Below are 17513 nucleotides of genomic sequence, written 5' to 3' on the forward strand. Positions count from 1 at the left end.
CTCATATTCAGACAGCTACCTCCTGGGCTCTGTTGTAAATCCAGATCCCTGTATAGGGGTAAAGGGTATCAGTGTTTCTCGGGGTGTTGCCTGGCTGCAGCCCAGAACCGCAGATGGACGTTACAGTGCCAATGTGTCCGTAGAGGCTGAGAACCACTGATGAATAAGCATCAGTGAGCAGTGGAGATGTCATTGAGATTACCGCAGGTCACTCAGGCTGTGTTCCCAGCCTGGACCCTAAACTCTAGTGACATCAGCATCAACAGAAAAAGTCTCATGCTGCAGCACTCCACTCATTCAGTTCAGTTTCTCATAGTGAGCTGTGGTGAACTCACTGAGCTGAACTGCGATGAAGTCGCTGAGCGCTGCACCCACTGAACCTGGCGCAGGGGAACAGTGCAAACGGTGCCGCTGATTCCCAGGTGCCAGTACGTGTCACACTGATGACACACGGATGTCATCCATGTGTCATAAGTGTGAATGTGTGTGAGATGCTTTGCAGCCCGTGCTACAGCTGAAAGACGAACAGGTCAGCGTGTTTTGCCCACAGACACATAGTAAGTGGAAATACACTGACGTGTGAAAGAGCTTTTAGGCTGTATTCATATAATGAGCTTGTGGTGAGTTTTTGACAGTGTGTATGTTGGCTTCATAAAAAATGTAGTGTCTTAGGGTATGTTCACATGTATACATTTTTTCCAGATTTTTAATGCTAATTTTGGCTGCCTTTTACAGTACCAGCTATGTCTATGAGACTTCAGAAATCTCATGCACACAGCTTGTATTTTTTGGCCTCAGTATTTTGTGCAAAACCTTAGGTTTTGCAGAAAAAGAGTGTCACTTCTTTCAGATTTTTTTCAGCATTTTTCACCCATTTAAAGTAATGGGTGGTGAAAAAAAAACACAAAAAATGGTGAAGAAACTCAAGTATCAGGTTTTGCTGTTTTTTGTGTCAAAACCTGATGAAGTAGAATCTGATTTTTTGAGGGGGCAGTAAACTTTATCAGTATGCACAAGAAACAAATGTGGCATTACAAAAAACGCAACAGAAACCAAGCAAAACCTGCTTTTTTGCAACAAGTTTCTTACTGCAGAAAAAAACGCCCTAAAAATTCAACATGTGAACATATAGCCTTACAATTCCAGCAAAGTGGATGGGACGTATGTAAATCTCATGCCCACTGTGCTTTTTTTCCTTAGCATAAGTCCACGTTCACACTTTTATTATTTGGTCAGTATTTTACAATAGTATTTGTTCTACTCCTGATTTTGGCTTACAATCAGAAGAAAACTATAAAAAAAAACATGTCCTCACTTCTGCATTTTTTACCCACTCCTGCTTACAAATGCTGGTGTAGAATACTGAATGTGTGAACGTAACCTTAACTGAACTGCGGTGATTGTTTCAAATCCATCCATAAAGGGGAACTCCAGCACAAAATATCATAGAAAAAGTACACAAATTTTATTGGTTACATGTACACAACACTGCAAGATAAAAACATTTAAAACACACAAAAAAGCATGTCACAGTTATGCAATACTAACATAGTGACTCTCCCATAGGAAATACCCCTATTTCATATTAATTACATAAATATGAGAAAAGGTGTAGCAGGCTACTGGACAAACAACTTAAGCGCTTAATATGTAAGCACTAACCATGCTAAGATGAAACAGGGCCTACAAATAAAAGGCAGTACATTAAACACAGCACCATGCAAAGTAGAGGATATGCCAATTGTTCAAGACAGCTAACAATGTTAAGCTAGTCAGTGGAGAATCAATGACCCCTAAATTGAAAAAAGGGCAAAAAGAACTCTTTGCATATCTAAAAATGAGATGCTGGGCAAAAAAGTGACGCAGAAATAATACCGGTAACCTGCGGGGTACACCATGGAGGGGGAAGCACACCCCACGCGTATCGCCACATCCAGTGTGGCTTTCTCAAGGGAGGATGAAGCGCTAGGAGTGTACATGCATGTCACCATTATACATACAAGAAACACCTGGTAAATGATTAATTAAATGACAAAGTACTGACCTTTTATTTGTAGGCCCTGTTTCATCTTAGCATGGTTAGTGCTTACATATTAAGCGCTTCAGTTGTTTGTCCAGTAGCCTGCTACACCTTTTCTCATATTTATGTAATTAATATGAAATAGTTGTATTTCTTATGGGAGAGTCACTATGTTAGTATTGCATAACTGTGACATGCTTTTTTGTGTGTTTTAAATGTTTTTATCTTGCAGTGTTGTGTACATGTAACCAATAAAATTTGTGTACTTTTTCTATGATATTTTGTGCTGGCGTTCCCCTTTATGGATGTACTTCTTTCCTTCATATTTGCACAGCTTTTCCCTTGTACATCCGTGGTGAACCCGCGTCATTTCCAGCTGTGCCCTCCACCTCTTGTTTTTTTTCCCTTTTTTTTTTTTTTCTCGAGTGTTTCAAATCCGTAACATGTTAACTTCTTCTGCGGGTATGCTGAGTGTTTTGTGCTGATTTTCCCCATAGATTTGGAGCTACAACGTGAACGCAGCATTAAAAAACTCTATGCAGCTGCTTCTCAAGGCAGCATGTGGCGAATGAGTTCCTATTGTTAGAAAAATCTTTGCGTAAATCAATAATACAAGCAAATACTAAAATAAAATAATAATAATGTTTCTGTTAAAAATATAATACAATCTGCAGTTATAAGCCAATTCTTCTCATTCCTCGGCCTCCTAAAGTGAGCATTCACTCTGAAAAGCTGCTAAAATCTCTCCTGCTCCTGACGTTTGCCAGGGAAGCCAAGGAATTCAGGGCAGCTCTGTCATGATGGCGGTAAGGTACTAAGGAAGATGCCTGCGTGTCTGGGGCGAAACGGACCAGGAACTCCTACAGTTAGTCAGACTGGTCAAACAGAATGCTGTGGTTCCGGGGACAAAGGTGTGACCCTGCAATATCCTGAAGAAGTGAGGGACAGCACAGTGACAGAAAATGATGTGTCTTGTGAAGTATCTTGTGCTGTACCTAAATGTGAACTGAACGAGCTGAGAAAGGAACTAAGTAAAATTGTTTGCTTTAAGCTGGAATTTGACTGTTTCTATTTGTGTGAAACCCCAAGAAAACCCCCAGTGGACCAGAGAGGAACCAGATGGATGGAAAAGCGGACAAAAAGGTAGGCTATCACTGGGACATTGTGGTATGTGACGGAGGGCCAGGGTGCAACAGCACCCCCATTGAGAGCCATGACTACAAACCTGGGCTCCCTCACAAAGACACTGAGCTTGAACTGCTGTGACCTTATCTTTGGCATTTTCCCATGGTCCTTAGGTCACAGCTGTTCAGCCCAGCTGTGAACACAACTTCAATGAATAGCGGTGATGTCACTGATGCTGCACTCACTCACAGCCTGACCCGCACTGAAGTCTGGAGCATGGGAAAATGAACAGCGTTTCTATCTACTGGCTAACACGGTACAAAGATATACATTTATTCTAGCTATGTATTTAACCTGTAACAACTATAGGATTAGTGTCACGCCGTTCTGTCTGTACCTGGTTGTCGGCATGGCAATGCATGTCTTTGCTTTAACCCTTTTCTCCTTTCCCCCTGGGATACTGTTAGCTGTTACCAGTATGGAGCATGCTCAGTTCCCTGCTCTGCTGCATAGCCGTACATGTGTTGTTAGGTCTTTGCTCTGCTGCATGACCATTCAAATGTGCGGTCCATGGGTTGCAAGGTCATTTGCAGCTTGTTCATGACTTTCCACGTGTATCTGGGCATGCAGCCGCTGCCAGGTGCCCTGAGCCTCAGTTCCTGCATTGATTGTGCTGTAATTGTTTCTGTTTGTGCTTAGGGCGTGTGCAGCCACACCTCCCCTGCTTTTATCAGGGTTATTGTGTGTACTTGAAACGCTGTCCCCAGCCAATTGCTGATGGGCAGCTCCTATATAAAGTTCCCCTGTCCTATGGGCGGGGCCTGAGCTACTCACAATACTCCTGAACTTTGCCATGTGTGTTTTGTGGACCTCTCCTGTCTGTTTTGGTACCAAAGTCCTTGCCTTGATTCCTGTTTTGTCCTGTTCCAGCGCCTGTCCTGGATGCAGTATATCGAGGCCTGAATCCTTGATTCTGTCCTGTACCTTACCCTGTCTGAACTGTCTGCTGTGTTATGTTCCTGGAATCCCTCTGGAGCCTCGCACTCAGTGACTGAATCTCTTGTAACTTGTGTTCCTGCTGAGCATCTACCCTACGCTCTGACTACCATGCGGTGCTAGCTCCATGCAGCTATCCTGCGGTTCTAGCGCCATCACCCTTGAGTTCCTTCCTAGGTCTGATGCCTGGAACCTGATGACCACAGTGGTGCCTGTAGGTCGTGTCAGATGTCCGGAACCTAACGGCTCCTGTCTGATGTCTGCAGGTGACTCTGATGTCCTGTGGGTGACCCTGATGTCCTGCCTGTGTCCTGATGACCCCTGATGTCCTGCCTGTGTCGTGATGTCCCGATATCTCGTCTTTGTGTGCCTCGGTGATCCGTTGGTGCCTTGGGGTCCACTGGGTGGCACTCCTCTGGGACATGTGGAATCGGGAGCCTGCTATAGTCATGTTTGGTTTATGTACTGTGTGACTTTACTTTAGTAAACTTTACATTCTCTATACCTGAAGTTGTGTGGTGTAATCAAGTCCTATGTGTCTTCTCCTTATCCACATGCTCAGCTGCTATAGAATATGGGTCGCTGACCTTCCCTAGGTCGGGTAGGCCCGGGTCCCCCTCTGTGGTATAGAGGGTCCATATTGCGTCCCTGGGGGACGCCCACCTGTGCCGTCATGGTCGGTTGGTGTGGGGGTGTTTTTGGGCTGGGCCACGTCTGTGGCTGCAGTGTTCATGACAATTAGTAATGGATAGGTGTCTTATTGACACCACTCCATTACTAAGCTGTGGGTTTGATGTCACCAGACAAAACAAAGGTGACATTAACCCCATAACTATTGCCGCACTTGCCACCGCTACAGGGCAAGTGGGATGAGCAAGGCTAAGTGCCAGAAAGTGGCGCATCTTAGAAATGCACCTTTTCTGGGGCTGATGGGAGCTGAAGTTTTTAGCCATGGAGGGTCAATAACCATGGTCCCTCCCTAGGCTATTAATATCAGCCCCCAGGAGCTGGCTTTCCCTCTGCTGGTTCCAAAAATTGCGCAGGAGCCCACGCCATTTTTTTCCCCAAAAATAGTCTATTAATTACATACATGTCCCATAATTTGCACACACAAACAACTAATTGTATTGGTCACTGACATCTACAGTTGTGGCAAAAAGTATTGACACCCCTGCAATTCTGTCAGATAATACTCAGTTTCTTCCTGAAAATGATTGCAAACACAAATTCTTTGGTATTATTATCTTCATTTAATTTGTCTTAAATGACAGAAGCCGACAAATGAATTGCCGGCTATTCATCTATCTATCTCTCTATGAAATATAAAGACATATATATATATACAGCTCTGGCAAAAATTAAGAGACCACTGCGAAATTTTCAGGTTGTCTGATTTTTCTCTCTAGGCTGTGTTCACACGTAGCATTTTTTTGCATTTTCGCGGCAATTTTAAATGCGTGATTTTGCCGTGAAAACGCAAAAAAAAAGCATCCCAGGCAATCTTATGGCATTCCACACATGCTGTGCTAATGCTGCGGATTTTTCCACGGCGGAATTGCATCGTGGAAAAATACGCAGCATGCTCATTTTTTGTGCGGAATCGCTGGAAAATATGCACACATAGGAATGCATTGTTCTGCTTACTTTCCGCATGTGGCTATGCCTACCATGCGAAAAGTAAGCAGAACATTTGCGGATGGTACCCACGGTCCAGAGGAGAGGAGATTCTCCTCCAGGCTCTGGGTGCCATATGCCTGTAAAAAATAGAATTAAAATAAAAAAATCGTCATATTCTCACCTTCCGATGTCCCTCACAGCGTCACCAGGCCTCAGCGATGCTCCCGGCAGGTCCCGTTCCCAGTGATGCATTGCGACAATGACCTTTGATGACATCGCGGTCTCGCGAGACCGTGACATCATCAAAGGTTATTGTCGCAATGCATCACTGGGAACGGGACTTGCCGGGAGCATTGCGATGATCGGGAACGCTGCGCGGGACGTCGGAAGGTGAGACTAGCACGATTTTTTATTTTTTTAATTATTTTTAACATTAGATCTTTTTACTACTGATGCTGCATAGGCAGCCTCAATAGTAAAACGTTGGTCACACTCGTCTAACACTATGTTTGACGAGTGAGACCAACCTGTCAATCAGTTTTCCAAGTGATGCTACAGATCGCTTGGAAAACGCTAGCATTCTGCAAGCTAATTACGCTTGCAAATCGTTAGTTTTTCCGCGGGAAATAGGCGGGAATTAAAATGCGGTTTTCTCGCATATTTCCCGCGGAATGGAATTCCCGTGGAAATTTCCATGGCAATTCCACAACGTGTGCACATCATAGGTATATTTTTGAGTAAAATGTAAATTGCTCTTTTATTCTATAAACTACTGACAACTTGTCTTCGAATTTCTAAGCACGAAATTTTGTATTTATTTTCAGAAAATGAGAAATGGTCAAAAGAACAAAAAAATGCAGTGCTTGCAGACCTGAAATAATGCTAAGAAAACAAGTTCATAATCATTTAGAAACAACAATACTAATGCTTTAACTCAAATCAAAATTTTGTGGAATAACCATGATTTTTTAACTCCTTAATGACCGGAGCTTTTTTCCTTTTTGCGGTTTCGTTTTTTGCTCCCCTCCTTCCAAGAGCCATAACTTTTTTTTATATTTTCATTAATATGGCCATGCGAGGACTTATTATTTGCAGGACGAGTTGTACTTTTGAACAACACCATTGGATTTACCATGTCGTTTACTCGAAAACAGGAAAAAAATTCCAAGTGCGGTGAAATTGCAAAAAAAAGTGCAATCCCACACTTGTTTTTTGATTGGCTTTTTTGCTAGGTTCACTAAATGATAAAACTGACCTGCCATTATGATTCTCCAGGTCATTACGAGTTCATAGACACCAAACATGTCTAGGTTCTTTTTTATCTTAAAAAGTGTTAAAAAAAAAAATTCAAAATTTGTTAAAAAAAAAATTGCACAATTTTTCGAGACCTGTAGCATCTCCATTTTTCCTGATCTCTGGTTGAGTGAGTCCTTATTTTTGTGTGCCGAGCTAACATTTTTAATGATACCACTTTTGTGCAGATAAGTTTATTTGATCGCCCTTATTGCATTTTAATGCAATATCGCGCGACCAAAAAAATTTAATTCTGGCATTTCGATTTTTTTCTGGCTACGTATTTTTAAAACTTTTTTTTACTTTTGGCATGCTTCAATATCCTCCCTGGGAGACTAGAAGCTGCCACTACTCGATCGCCTCTGCTACATAGAGGTGATGCACAGATCACCTCTATGTAGCAGAATGACAGCATTGCTATGAGCGCTGACCACAGGGTGGCACTCATAGCGATCCATCATCAATAAACATAGAGGTCTCAAGGAGACCTCTGGTTGTTATGACAATGCACCGATGACCCCTGATCACTTGACGGGGGTCAGCGATGCGCGTATTTCTGACCGCGCATCCGGAAGCGCTTGTTAAATGCCGCTGTCAGCGTTTTACAGCAGCATTTAACTAGTTAATAGGCGCGGGCGGATCACGATTCCGCTTGTTCCTATTTCGGGCACATTTTAGCTGTTATGAACAGCTGACATGTCCCTTCTTTGATGTGGACTCATCACCGAAGCCCTCATCAAAGCAGGGGTTACTGACAGCTGATGTATTACCCTGTCAGCTGGCAGAAAGGGGTTAAACACAGCTTTCATGCGTCTTGGCATGCTTTCCACCTGTCTTTCTCACTGCTTTTGGGTGACTTTATGCCACTCCTGGTACAAAAACTTAAGCAGTTCTTCTTTGTTTGACGACTTGTGACTATCCATCTTCCTCTTGATTACATTCCAGAGGTTTTCAATGGGGTTCAGGTCAAGAGATTGGGCTGGCCATGACAGGGATTTGATATGGTGATCCTTCATCCACACATTGATTGACCTAGCTTTGTGGCATAGCGCATTTTCCTGCTGGGAAAAACAGGATAACCTTGTATGTGGCTTGATTCACACATCCTTCGCAATGATTAACCTGCCCAATTCCAGCCTTGCTGAAGCATCCCCAGATCATCACCGATGCTCCACCAAATTTCACAGTGAGTACAAGACACTGTGGCTTGTACACCTCTCCTGGTCTCCGTCTAACCATTAGACGACCAGGTGTTGGGCAAAGCTGAAAATTAAACTCATCAGAGAAGATTACCTTACTCCAGTACTCTATGGTCCAATCCTTATGGTCTTTGGCTAACCAGCTTGGCTCTCCTTTGCTTCTCATTGATGAAAGGCTTTTTTCAAGCTTTACCTGCCTCTAGGAGCTTGTTACCAACTGTTCTTGCTGTGCACTTCACCCCAGCTGCCACTTGCCATTCTTTTTCTAGGTCACTTGATGTCATCCTGCGGTTGCTGAGTGACATTCCTGTTCAGTGGAAAGTCGTTTTCACCCTCTGCTGGTCGGTAGCTTTGTTGTCTCCAATGTCTGATGCCTGAACTTGTAATAGACTGCCGTCTTAGACATTTTAAGGATGGAGGTAACATGATGCTTACTGTATCCCTCTACTAGTAAAGCCAGAAGTGAACCCTTCTTTTCCTCACTCAAGACTTTTCTTTTCAACGCCTTTGAAATGGATAAAAGTTATTTTTTCATTCCTATTACTTTTGTGATATTACTAGCACTTGTTTTGCCATCCGGCTTGTCCTACTGCAAGAGGATTGTGAACATCACAGCAGGGTTTTTATACTTTCCTTTGTTAAATAAGATTTGGTTGATGTGATCACTTAATCAGAAGCACATTAAGTAGAATGATTGGAATTCAACTGACACTGGAATGGAATGGCTGTCACATGTAGAGATGCTGATTTTTATAGGGGTCTCTTATTTTTTGCCAGAGCTGTATATGTGTGTCACTGACATATATATAAAGCTCAAAGTGTGTATGTATGTGTGTGTGTATGTCTGGGATAGGCATCCGCACCGTTGCAGCTACAGCCACAAAATTTGGCACAGTCACACTTCTGGACCTCGACAGCATCCTAAGCTATGTTGTGAGGCGAAATTTTAACCCCGCGCGTTCCAATTCACCAAACAATTTTGCCCCTGTCTACATAATGGGGAAAAAGTGTGTGCGTATCAAGCCCCGCCCCTCATTATGATGTCATAATGCTCCTATCTACATAATAGGGAAACAGTGTGTGCGTATCAAGTCCTGCCCCTCATTATGATGTCACAATGGTTACCATGGCGATGCTGATGTCACCAAGCCCTGCTGCTCATTATGATGTCATAATGGTTGACTATGGGATGGAGGATGTGTGATGGGTATATGGGCACTGGATTGTGGGATGGAGGATATGTATGATGGGTATATGGGCACGGGACTATTGCATGGCAGATATGTATGATGGGTATATGGGCACGGGACTGTGGGATGGAGGATATGTATGATGGGTATATGGGCATGGGACTATGAGATGAAGGATGTGTGATGGGTATATAGGCACTCGACTATGGGATGGAGAATATCTATGATGGGTATATGGGCATGGGACTATGGGATGGAGAATATGTATGATGGGTATATGGGCACGGGCCTATAGGATGGATGATATGTATGAGGGGTATATGGGCACGGGCCTATGGGATGGTGGATATGTATGATGGGTACATGGGCATGGGACTATGGGATGGAGGATAATTATAATTTGTAATAACCAACCACAGTTAGTTACTATGCCCGGGCAGCGCCGGGCTCTTCAGCTAGTGTATATCTATATATATATATATATATATATATATATATATATATATAGATATACCTATTATATGTGTGTATACCTATTCTATTTCTTTCTATTCTATTCTAACCTGTCACTCTGTGATTATTCCGTATGCGGCAGATCATTTGCCGGCTTTTAGTCTGTCTATATATCTATCTAATATATATCTATATATATATATATATATATATATATAAATGCCTTATCATGTCTGTCTGTAACTGAAATCGTGGGTCACCGTTTGGTCGCGGCCGCCAGGCCACGACCAATAAGCAACAGGCGCAGCTGTTTGTAACGGTAAGCTGCGTCTGCCGCTGATTGACCAATCAGCGGCGGGCGCAGCGCTCAATGGGGCGGCAGGCCTTGATCTGTAAAAAAGAGAATTAAAATAAAAAAAATGTTACTCTCACCTTACGACGGCCTCCGATCTTCTTTCCACGCGCCCGGCCTCACGGTCCCAGTAATGCCTTGCGCCTTAGACTGGAGATGACATCACTCTCATGAGAGTGTGACGTCATCAGCGGTGTTTCGCGCAATGCATTACTGGGATCGCGAGGCTGGGCGCATGGAATGAAGATCGGAGGCTGTCGTAAGGTGAGTATATAACTATTTTTTTTAACAGAGACCACACATACCAGGAAAGGGGGGTGAGGGGGACCATGCATACCAGGAAAGGGGGGTGAGGATGACCATACATACCAGCAAAGGGGGGTGAGGGGGACCCTGCATACCAGCAATGGGGGGGTGATGGGGACCCTGCATACCAGCAATGGGGGGGGTGAGGGGGACCATGCATACCAGCAATGGGGGGGTGAGGGGGACCATGCACACCAGCAATGGGGGAGGGGGGGACCATGCATACCAGCAAAGGGGAGAGGGGGACCATGCATACCAGGAAAGGGGGGTGAGGATGACCATACATACCAGCAAAGGGGGGTGAGGGGGACCCTGCATACCAGCAATGGGGGGGTGATGGGGACCCTGCATACCAGCAATGGGGGGTGAGGGGGACCATGCATACCAGCAATGGGGGGGTGAGGTGGACCATGCACACCAGCAATGGGGGGAGGGGGACCATGCATACCAGCAATGGGGGGAGGGGGACCATGCATACCAGCAATGGGGGAGAGGGGGACCATGCATACCAGCAAAGGGGAGAGGGGGACCATGCATACCAGGAAAGGGGGGTGAGGGTGAGCATACATACCAGCAAAGGGGGTGAGGAGGACCATCAATATCAGCAATGGGGGGGAGAGAGGGGGACCATGCATACCAGGAAAGGGGGGTGAGGGTGACATACATACCAGCAAAGGGGGGTGAGGGGGACCATGCATACCACCAATGGGGGGAAGGGGGACCATGCATACCAGGAAAGGGGAGTTAGGGTGACCATGCATACCAGGAAAGGGGGGGTGAGGGTGACCATGCATACCAGGATAGGGGGGTGAGGGTGACCATGCATACCAGGATAAGGGGGTGAGGGTGACCATGCTTACCAGGAAAGGGGGGTGATGGGACCATGCATACCAGGAAAGGGGGGTGATGGGACGATGCATACCAGGAAAGGGAGGTGAGGGGGCCATGCATACCAGGAAAGGGGGGGTGAGGGGACCATGCATACCAGGAAAGGGGGGTGAGGGGACCATGAATACCAGGATTGGGTGGTGAGAGAACCATGCATTCCAGGATTGGAGGGTGAGGGGACCATGCTTACCAGGATTGGGGGGTGAGGGGTACCATGCATATCAGGATTGGGGCATGAGCGGACCATGCATACCATGAAAGGGGGGTGATGGAACCATGCATACCAGGAAATAGGGGTGAGGGGGACCATGCATACCAGGAAAGGGGGGTGAGGGGACCATGCATACCAGGAAAGAGGGGTGAGAGGACCATGCATACCAGGATTGGAGGGTGAGAGGACCATGCATTCCAGGATTGGGGGGTGAGGGGACCATGCATATCAGGATTGGGGGGTGAGGGGACCATGCATACCAGGATAGGGGGGGAGGGGTACCATGCATATCAGGATTGGTGGGTGAGAGGACCATGCATATCAGGATTGGGGGGTGCATTATTGCATTATTATTAAAACTTCATAAATAAACTACATACATATTCTAGAATACCCGATGCATTAGAATCGGGCCACCATCTAGTATGTATATATATTGTAGGGATTCCCTCTGGTAGGTAATGGCAGGGCTGCAGTAATGAGGCAACACACAGGCTTAAAGTCCAATTTCTGTGGTTTAATGTCACGTTGCAAACAGCAGCTTAACAGAAAGTAAGGAAAAACATAAATTTACTCCAGCTTGGAGAACCACTGGTCCCAGACTCACCCCTTGCATGGGACGGGTTTAACTAAGTGACTGCCAGGTCTGCGGCATCCACCAGGTGCCATTCCCAGGGTTGTTGAGAGTCTTGCTGCTGTAGTCCTGCAGCACTGGAATCCTGTATACAAGTTCAGGCCAAGTTCCTGTAACTTCCAGACACACTCACCATGTGCCAAACACCAACCTCCATTACATAGCCCATAACCCCTCCTACAAGTGAGGTAAACATCACAAGGGCTGATCACGTGACCATGACATCATCGCAGGTCCTGTCTTTAGGGAAAAACCCGGCCAAACATTAACCTGCTTGCTGGGAAAAATGTATCTTCCATCCAGTAAAACACCCTTTACTGTACCACAATATATATATATATATATATATATATATATCATGCTTGTGAATAGTGCTTTAAAAAAATCCAATTACCTTACCGTACATCTTGCTTTACAGTGTTAGATCATTTGAGTTTGGATTTCCAACATAAATGCGCGCTGCAAAATTTTTTTGAAGATTAGTCACTTTTCCTGTCTTTATTAGTAAGTAATTGTAGTCCTGATAAAACAGCAACTGTGAATCATCTTTTCTAACAGCACTGTAACCAATCCTCTGTTATTTCTGTTAGAGATTTATGAATAAAATTGACAGCCAAATATTACCATTACTCTTGTCAAATGTGTTTGTTGGACACTGTCAATTCTGTCTGGGCAGTGTCACCCCCTACTATTACCGCACAGTTGTGAATATATTTATACATGTCTTGGAAGAATAACAGAAGAACAAAACAGTGCCGTAAGAAAAGATGCTCCAGAAATGTTATTAGGGTGTAGTCAGATGGCCATATAACACGGACGATGCTCGTATGGCAGTGCACGGACTGGCCGGCAGTTGTCCTGGTCGGAGTGTGACAGCAGCATAGAATTACAGTTGTGCACAAAAGTTTAAATACCCCCGCAGAATTTTTGTTTTCTTGGCCTTCTTTCAGAGAATATGAACGATAACAAAAAACCTTTTTCTCCACTCATGGTTAATGGTTAGGTGAAGCTATTTATTGTCAAACTACTGTGTTTTCTATTTTTAAATCATAATGACAACCCAAAACATCCAAATGATCCTTACCAAAAGTTTACATACCCTGGTGATTTTGGCCTGATAACATGCACAGAGATTGACACAAATGGATTTGAATGGCTACTAAAGCTAACAACTTCACCTGTGACCTGTTTGCTTCTAATCAGCATGAGTGAGTTTCTGGGATCCAGACAGATTCTTGCATCTTTCATCCAGCCACTGACATTTCTGGATTGTGAGTCATGGGGAAAGCAAAAGAATTGTCAATGGATGTACGGGAAAAGGTAGCTGAACTGTATAAAACAGGAAGGGGATTAAAAAAGATATTCAAGGAATTGATAATGCCAGTCAGCATCGATCAAACTGTGATTAACAAATGGAAAATCAGGGGCTCTGTAAGAAAAAAAACATGGTGAGGTAGCCCAACAAACATTTCATCCACAACTGCCAGGAAAATTGTTCGGGATGCAAAGAAAAGCCCACAAATAACATCAGCTGAAATACTGGACTCTCTGAAAACTAGCGCTGTTTTAAGATGCACAATAAGGAGGCACTTGAAGAAAAAGGGGCTGCATGGTCGAGTTGCCAGATGAAAGCCATTACTGTGCAAATGCTACAAAGTATCTCACCTACAATTTGCAAAACAGCACAGAGACAAGCTTGAAAACTTCTGGAACAAGGTAATTTGGAGTGATGAGACCAAAATTGAAATTTTTGGCCACAACCATAAACGTTACATTTGGAGAGAGATCAACAAGGCCTATGATGAAAGGAACACCATTCCTACAGTAAAGCACGGAGATGGATCGCTAATGTTTTGGGGATGTGTGAGCTACAAAGGCACAGGAAACTTTCTCAAAGTTGAAGGAAAGATAAATACAGCATGTTATCAGCAAATACTTGAGGCATATTTGCAATCATCAGCCCAGATGCTGCACATGGGATGTACTTGGACGTTCCAGCATGACAACGATCCAAAACACAAGGCCAAGTTGGCCTGTCATTGGCTACAGCAGACCAAAGCGAAGGTTCTGAAGTGGCAATCTCAGTCTCCTGACCTCAATATCATTGAGCCTCTCTGGGGAGATTTGAAGTGTGCAGTTCATGCTAGACAGCCCAGGAACTGGAGGCTTTTTGCCAAGAAGAGTGGGCAGCTTTACCATCTGAGAAAGTCAAGAATCTCATCCACAACTACCACAAAAGACTTCAAGCTGTCATTGATGTTACAGGGGGCAATATACGGTATTAAGAAATGGTGTATGTAGACTTTTCATCAGGGTCGTATGGATGTTTTGGATTGTCTTTGACATTATATGGCTTCACCCAACCACTAACCATGAGTGGAGAAAAAAGTTTGGTGTTATCATTCATATTCTCTGAAAAAAGGCCAAGAAAGTAAAAATTCTGCAGGGGTATGTAAACTTTTGAGCACAACTGTACATGTCATGCTCGGGTCAGGAGAGCCACCAACCAGTCCAAGCATTGCAATATAATTGTCGTCCATGTTATATGGCCGTCTGATTGCGCCCTTAGATGGAGAATTTACAATACCAAACATGTCACGAGAGCTGACAAGTCATTTTAAAGCAGGACTTAGCATAAATTGTGCTAACGGCATGCAACATTTTAGCTGTAAAATTTTGTTCTTCAAATATCGAAGATGACAATAATAGTGTGTACAGTCCACAAAGAAAACCTAGTCTTCACCAAATCTATTATGTAGAATAAGCGGAAATGAAGCAAATTGTGTAGCAAATTTATGCCTACTCAAAGCCTGCATGTGTATGACCGAGCTGTTTCCCTGCAAAATAAATAAGAAAGCATTAGAAACACTTACAGAAATTTAGCAAATCCAGTGCAAAGGAGCTATGAAAGCGCCCCTTCAATCGAAGGTATAGTCCACACATGTTGAAGAGTCAATCATTTAGAGGGCTCATGCACACAAGTGTGTAAATCGGACATGTGCTGTCATCAGATAGCACTCTGACCCATGTTATTCAATAGGGCTATGGTATGAAAACAGATTACACATGGACATAAAAACAGCCACATGGATGAAAAACAAATGAAAACTAGAAAAAAAATTGTCCAATTATTCTGCATGAGAATAGAGATTTTTTCATACACTCAACCTCATAGAAACCTAATGGATTCTGTTATAGTATTTGGAATACTTTAGGAGCTGTTTGTGTACATCTTGTGACAGATTTTTCGCACAAATTTTGAGGAATCTGCTAAAGAGGTTGTCCACTACTTTAACATCGATGGCTTATCCTTAGGATAGGTCATCAATGTCTGATTGGTGGGGGTGGAACACCTGACACCCCCGCCGATCAGCTGTTCTCTGTGTAGGTGGCAGCCGGAGCTCACTAGTTACAAAGAAGCTCCGTCTACTTTATAGTGGCTGCGGCCGGCTGGTGCACATCTGACACTTATTCAACTCAACAGGGAGCAGATGTGCAGTACACTGTCGTAGCCACTAACAGTAGAAGGAGCTGCTTTGTGTAGCTTTATAACTGGTTGCCGACACCGGGAAGAGCTGATAGGATGTCATGTGTTGCACCCCCATTGATCAGAATTGATGACCTATCCTAAGTATAAGCCATCAATGTTAAAGTAGTGGACAGCCAATTTACCGTAAATAAATAAAGAATCCCTCAAAAATATTCACTATTTACCCATTTTGCAAACAGTGAGTGCAGCTTCAAGCCAAGCACAATGCTTTTGTACCCAGGAAAATACATTGTTTTTCTGCTAAGAGATTGATCAGCAGGGCATGTGCTCACCGGAAGAGAGATTGGCACGCCATCTTTTTCAATGTACATTATACTGGAAAATATGTTGGCCTTCTCCCTTATCAATAATTAATCAGATTAGTGAGAATGCAGCAAAGTATTTTATTTCTTCTTTGTCCAGGATGGATAAATGTTATTTCTTCTAACAGTATGATATATAAGATTTAGCTGTCTTCAATCTCTTAAACAATGACATGAAAGATTCAGGACATTTGTGTCTTTAGGAGGCTTTAAATATCAATAGAACATAAAATATATTCTGTCTTTGTAGTAATTACCTCGTGAAGCAAGATGGCAAGTCTTCAAATATTAGAATGCCGCTAGGTTATTCATCTGTAGTTACAAAATGTTTTGCTGCCCTTCCTACATTTTTAATGCTCTTGTCAGTTTTCCCTTTGCTGTTGAATATTCCTGGAGATTTGACACATTAAAAGAGTAATTATTCCAAACAAACATCTAAACGTATTATATCAACCAGAAGTGCTTATTAAACAGTGAAAAACCAATCTGTACATATAGTAATAAAATATTAAGCTCACAAGAGAATGCATTACGGCATAGCAAAAATGAACCATAATCTGTGAGCCAGGAGCTGTGGCTATTGTCCGTACCCAAAATCTGATGATTTGTTTTGTTTCAGGATCATTGCAGTTAATTGTCTACAGATGGCCTTTATTTAGAATAAATCTTCATTTTTGTAGAGCTTCATAAAATCAAAAAGTACATGAATTCTGTTTAATGTGTACAGCATAATAGAGCATTGTGGCATCACGTGCATGGCTGTACGTGAATGGAGTTTATAGATCAGTAATACATTGCCTATAGCTTGATATGGGCCCACACTTAACCTCCATTTGCCTACAATTTTATATACTTTTATTAGATTTTAATTTCTGTGAAGTGGTATGTCATGTGGCTTCTGGATTTTTTTGTTTGTTTCTTCCGGAGAAGCAGCGCACCATACCACGCCACATGAATGACTAAAGCACGCCTGTCACTTTGGATTACTGTTCAGTATGAATTATCTTGTGGGTACATGAGGACTAGAGATGGGAGGAGCCATGGATGTTTGGGTTCGGCGAGTTCGGCCAAAAACTTAACCCTTTCATGACCGGAGCTTTTTTCAGTTTTGCGTTTTCGATTTTCGCTCCCCTCCTTCCCAGAGCCATAACTTTTTTATTTTTCTGTCAATATGACCATGTAAGGGCTTGTTTTTTTTGTGGGACGAGTTGTACTTTTGAACGACACCATTGGTTTTACCATGTCGGGTACTCGAAAACAGGAAAAAAAATTCCAAGTGTAGTGAAATTGCAAAAAAAAGTGCAATCTCACACTAGTTTTTTGTTTGGCTTTTATGCTAGGGTCACTAAATGCTAAAACTGACCTGCCATTATGATT

The sequence above is a fragment of the Dendrobates tinctorius genome, unplaced genomic scaffold, assembly GCF_039654945.1.
Source record: "Dendrobates tinctorius isolate UK_male_01 unplaced genomic scaffold, ASM3965494v1 ptg000122l, whole genome shotgun sequence".
Taxonomy (NCBI): Eukaryota; Metazoa; Chordata; class Amphibia; order Anura; family Dendrobatidae; genus Dendrobates; species Dendrobates tinctorius.